We start from the raw sequence: 6,415 nt of genomic DNA, 5'->3' as shown, positions 1-6,415 counted from the left end.
TCCAGTGTGTGTGTGTGTGTGCGTCTGTGTTTGTGTGCATGCGTGTGTCTGTGCACTCACTGAAACAACTCTAGAATTGTTTTTCAAACTGGTCTAGAATTTAACCCTTCCCCCAAACCCCAGTGCATTGTGGTTATTTAAAGCAAGCTAAAAGGATAGTATCCTGGATGAAGCAGCCAGGTCACGAATCATGTCAAGTAGGTTTCAGTTTTGCTATGGCATTGTGGACCGGGATGGAAGATGGGCATAAGCATCTGCTTTTGGTGCACTCACCACGCCGTGCGCCAGCTGCAAGCTGGACAGCCAGCGCCGCGTGGAGACCAGGGCTAGCGCTAAAAGTTTCATCTTCAGATCCAGCGATATAAAAAAAATAATCGATTTTTGTTTTAAGCCTATCCCAAACCTTAAACCTTACCTTAACCATTGAGTTAATTCCTAAGCTTTTACTTTTTTGACGTAATGCCTAAGCTTAACCCTAACCTTAAAAATTCAGATTTAATGCCTAAACTTAACCTTAAACACATTGACATTTGCAACAACTAAGAAATGTCACGTTTGAGAAACATGGATGAACATCTAATTCTGATGTGAGAGTGTGAGAGCTTGTTGGGATTGTGACGGCCCCTCCCTACTTTGTCTACTGGGTTTTGCTGTGGAGAGGTGGGCGGAGCTGGGAGGGTCGTCAGTGCTGATGGGGCACACCTGTGAAAGCTCAGCAATAGCATGAGACACTGTTTCCCCATTCAGCAAGAGATTCCTCTTAATGCAAACCTTTGGTTGTTTCATTGTGGCTTTGGCAGTTGACACCTAATTTACTGACCTTCATGCCTCATCTGATTATTGTTTGAGTGTTTACTTTATTTATGGAATAAATTCATTTTGTGCCAAAATAAAATAAACCTGGCTCAAGATTGCAACAAACAATTGGAAACCACACACTGAGTAAAGGAATAACAACTGCCAAAGCCACAATGAAACAACCAAAGGTATACATGGAGAGAGGAATATCTTGCTGAATGGGGAAACATTGGCTTTATTCTACAGCTGAGTTTTCACAGGTGTGCCGCAATGACGCACAATACGGTCATAGGTCTTCCGAACACCCAAATGGCCAGCAATATCCCCATGAGAGGACTGCAAAACCAAATCACGGAAGGTATATGGTATCACAATTTTAATGACAGGATTACCCAAAAAATGGTCACCATGAGGCAGCCATTTCCTCACCAACAATTGACCCTGTAAGTAGTATCCCTGTACTAGACTTGGAACATCATCAGCCGGGAGGACCTGCTCAAACAACCCTTTCATTCATCTATTCACCGTTCATTACAGAGGGTTACGTATCCCTGATAGGTAACCAAGATTAAGGAAAGATGGCACTGTTACGGAGTCTAGTTGATAGGCAATCGACTAGCCGGACTGTTCCCCAGACTCCAGTTATAGCCATTCGTACAAGGCACAAACAAGGCTATTGAACCTGACATTGGTGTCTGTCGTATTCCTTTATCTAACATATCATACTGAAACAGGCACAGAAGAACATGGCTGGCGTTTCACATTCTCCCAACCAATTGTGCTGTTTGGTTAGTTTTTTTGCATTTTGTGTAACTTATTTTTGAATTTATTGTGTACATAATGTTGCTGCTACCGTCTTTTTTGACCAAAAATAACTTCTGGACATCAGAACAGCGATTACTAACCGCGGACGGGAAGCTACTTTTTCCTTTAACGAGTCTGATGAGAAGGATATCCAGCTATCACTGGAACAGGCCCAGATCCCTGCCTTTTGAGTGAATATAAGACGCAGGAAAAGGGTCCGCAGATTGGGCATCCTTCTGAAGATCTGTAGGCGAGTTTGTAATCTCCCACTGCCATTCATTCTTCTTTCTATCGTGCAATCATTGGATAATACAATTGATTGCCTATGACTAAGATTATCCTACCAACGGGACATTAAAAACTGTAACATCTTATGTTTCACCGAGACGTGGCTGAACGAAGATACGGACAATATAGAGCTAGCGGGATTTTCCATGCACCGGCAGAACAGAGACGCTACCTCTGGTAAGACGAGGGATGGGAGGGTGTCTATTTGACAGCATTTTTACCAGCATGTCACATGTGCAACCAGAGGGGAAAGAAATCCAAGACCAACTTTACACCACACACAGAGATGCATACAAAGCTCTCCCCCACCCTGCTTTTGGCAAATCTGACCATAATTCTATCCTCCTGATTCCGGCTTACAAGCAAAAACTAAAGCACGACAGGACTGTTTTGCTAGCACAGACTGGAATATGTTCCGGGAATCATCCAATGGCATTGAGGAGTACACCACCTCAGCCATCGGCTTCCTCAATAAGTGCAGCGACGACGTCATCCCCACAGTAACTGTGGGTACATTTGAAGTCAGAAGTTTACATACACTTAGGTTGGAGTCATTAAAACTAGTTTTTCAACCACTCCACAAATATCTTGTTAACAAACTATAGTTTTGACAAGTCGGTTAGGACATCTACTTTGTGCATGATACAGATAATCTTTCCAACAATTGTTTACAGACAGAATATTTAACTTATAATTCACTGTATCACAATTCCAGTGGGTCAGAAGTTTACATACACTAAGTTGACTGTGCCTTTAAACAGCTTGGAAAATTCCAGAAAATGATGTCATGGCTTTAGAAGCTTCTGATAGGCTAATTGACATCATTTGAGTCAATTGGAGGTGTACCTATGGATGTATTTCAAGGCCTACCTTCAAACTCAGTGCCTCTTCGCATGACATCATGTGAAAATCAAAAGAAATCGGCCAAGACCTCAGAAAATAAATTGTAGACCTCCACAAGTCTGGTTCATCCTTGGGAGCAATTTCCAAATAACTGAAGGTGTCACGTTCATCTGTACAAACAATAGTACGCAAGTATAAACACCATGGTACCACGCAGCCATCATACTGCTCAGGAAGGAGATGCGTTCAATCTCCTAGAGATGAACGTACTTTGGTGCGAAAAGTGCAAGTCAATACCAGAACAACAGCAAAGGACCTTGTGAAGTTGCTGGAGGAAACAGATACAAAAGTATCTATATCCACAGTAAAACGAGTCCTATATAGACATAACCTGAAAGGCCGCTCAGCAAGGAAGAAGCCACTGCTCCAAAACCACCATAAAAAAGCCAGACTACGATTTGCAACTGCACATGGGGACAAAGATCATACTTTTTGGAGAAATGTCCTCTGGTCTGCTGAAACAAAAATAGAACTGTTTGGCCATAATGATCATCGTTATATTTGGAGGAAAAAGGTGGACGCGTGCAAGCCAAAGAACACCATCCCAACCGTGAACCACGAGGGTAGCAGCATCATGTTGTGGGGGTGCTTTGCTGCAGGAGGGACTGGTGCACTTCACAAAATAGATGGCATCATGAGGGAGGAAAATTATGTGGATATATTGAAGCAACATCTGAAGACATCAGTCAGGAAGTTAAAGCTTGGTCACAAATGGGTCTTTCAAATGGCCAATGACCCCAAGCATACTTCCAAAGTTGTGGCAAAATGGCTTAAGGACAACAAAGTCAAGGTATTGGAGGGCCATCACAAAGCCCTGACCTGAATCCCATAGAAAATGTGTGGGCAGAACTGAAAATGCGTGTGCGAGTAAGGAGGCCAACAAACTTGACTCAGTTACACCAGCTCTGTCAGGAGGAATGGGCCAAAATTCACCCAACTTATTGTGGGAAGCTTGTGGAAGGCTACCCAAAACGTTTGATCCAAGTTAAACAATTTAAAGGCAATGCTAACAAATACTAATTGTATTTGGCTAAATTCCGACTTCAACTGTACATAGCCCTAACCAGAAGCCATGGATTACAGTCAACATCTGAATTGAGATAAAGGCTAGAGCTGCCGCTTTCAAGGAGTGGGAGACTAATCCGGATGCTTATAAGAAATCCCGCTATGCCCTCAGACGAACCATCAAACAAGCAAAGCGTCAATACAGGATTAAGATTGAATCCTATTACACCGGCTCTGACGCTCGTGGGATGTGGGTTTGAAAACTATTACGGACTACAAAGGGAAACTCAGACACGAGCTGCCCAGTGATGTGAGCCTACCAGACGAGCTCAATGCCTTTTGTGCTCGCTTCGAGTCAAGCAACACTGAAGCATGCACGAGAGCACCAGCTGTTCTGGATGACTGTGCGATTACGTTATTGGTAGCCGATGTGAACAATACCTTTAAATAGGTCAACATTCACAAAGCCGCTGGGCCAAACAGATTACCAGAACATTTACTCAAAGCTTGCGCAGACCAATTTTTTAATTTTATTTTACCTTTATTTAACCAGGCAAGTCAGTTAAGAACAAATTCTTATTTTCAATGACGGCCTAGGAACAGTGGGTTAACTGCCTGTTCAGGGGCAGAAGGACAGATTTGTACCTTGTCAACTCGGGGGTTTGAAATTGCAACCTTCCGGTTACTAGTCCAACGCTCTAACCACTAGGCTACCCTGCCGCCCCGCACCAACTGTCAAGTGTTTTCACTGACATTTTCAACCTCTCCCTGACCAAGTCTGTAATACCTACATTTTTCAAGCAGACCACCATAGTCCCTGTGCCCAAGGAGCGGAGGTAACCTGCCTAAATGATTACAGCCCCATGGCACTCACATCGGTAGCCATGAAGTGCTTTGAAAGGCTGGTCATGTCTCACATCAACAGTATCCTTCCGGACACCCTAGACCCACTACAATTGGCATACCGCCCCAACAGATGCACAAGTGATGCAATCTCAATCGCACTCCACACTGCCCTTTCTCACCAGTACAAAAGGAACACCTATGTGAGAATGCTGTTCATTGACTACAGCTCAGCATTCAACTACACATAGCATACGAAGCTCATCACTAACCTAGGACTCTGAGACTAAACTCCTCCCTCTGCAACTGGATCCTGGACTTCCTTACGGGCCACCCCCAGGTGGTTAATAGTAGGCAAAAACACGTCTGCCAAGCTGATCCTTAACACTGGGGCCGCTCAGGGGTGTGTACTTAGTCCCCTCCTGTATTCACTGTTCACCCCAGACTGCGTGGCCAAACATGAATCCAACACCATCATTAAGTTTGCTGACGACACAAAAGCTGTAGGCCTGATCACCGACAACGATGAGACGGCCTATAGGGAGGAGGTCAGAGAACTGGCAGTGTGGTGCCAGGACAACAACCTCTCCCTCAATGTGAGCAAGACTAAGGAGCTGATCGTGGACTACAGAAAAATGCAGGTCAAACAGGCCCCCATTATCATCAACGTGGCTGTAGTGGAGCGGGTCGAGAGCTTCAAGTTCCTTGGTGTCCACATCACCAACAAACTATCATGGTCCAAACATACCAAGACAGTCGTGAAGAGGGCACGACAAAACCTTTTCCCCTCAGGGACTGAAAAGATTTGGCATGGGTCCCCAGATCCTCAAAAGGTTCTACAGCTGCACAATCGAGTGCATCCTGACCAGTTGCATCACCGCCCGGTATAGCAACTGCTCGGCATCTGACCTTAAGGCGCTACAGAGGGTAGTGAGAATCGCCCAGAACATCGCTGGGGCCAAGCTTCCTGCATCTAGGACCTATATAATAGGCGGTGTCAGAGGAAAGCCCAGATAATTGTCAGAGACTCCAGTCACCCAGGTTATAGACTGTTTTTTCTCTGTTTTTTTCTGTGCACTCCACAGATCTGGTACAAGGTGAGGTCATCATAGGAGTGCATTCTTCATTGCCTGACGAAGGAGTGGTGGTGATTCTAGGAAGTGAGCTTGCCGGTGGCAGGGTCTGGCGAGATGTATCACCACCTCCTCTGGTTTCCATTCCTTCGGCCCATCTCAGAGAGGTGCCGGACGAAAGTGCTCAGAGTTTCCCCAAAGTGTTTACTGCTTGTGCCGTGACTCGTCCAATGAGCCGCTCTGAGTCCGTGTCGGAGTCTGGTGTATTTTATTTATTTTATTTCACCTTTATTTAATTTAACCAGGTAAGCCAGTTGAGAACAAGTTCTCATTTACGAACTGGCCAAGATAAAGCAAAGCAGTGTGACACAAAGAACAACACAGAGTTACACATGGAATAAACAAACGTACAGTCAATAACACAATAGAAAGTCTATATACAGTATGTGCAAATTAAGTCAGATTAGGGAGGTAAGGCAAGAAATAGGCTGTAGTGGCAAAATAATTACAATTTCACAAATAAACACTGGAGTGATAGATGTGCAGAAGATGAATGTGCAAGTACATATACTGGGGTGCAAAGGAGCAAATATATATATATATAAGTCAAATAAATAACAATATGGGGATGAGGCTTTGGGGGTGACAAGTGTAATATACCTGCTGGAGCATGTGCTATGGGTGGGTACTGCTATGGTGAC

Source organism: Oncorhynchus tshawytscha, linkage group LG06 (assembly GCF_018296145.1).
Source record: "Oncorhynchus tshawytscha isolate Ot180627B linkage group LG06, Otsh_v2.0, whole genome shotgun sequence".
NCBI classification, from domain to species: Eukaryota; Metazoa; Chordata; class Actinopteri; order Salmoniformes; family Salmonidae; genus Oncorhynchus; species Oncorhynchus tshawytscha.
Note: the sequence above shows the minus strand (reverse complement) of the source record.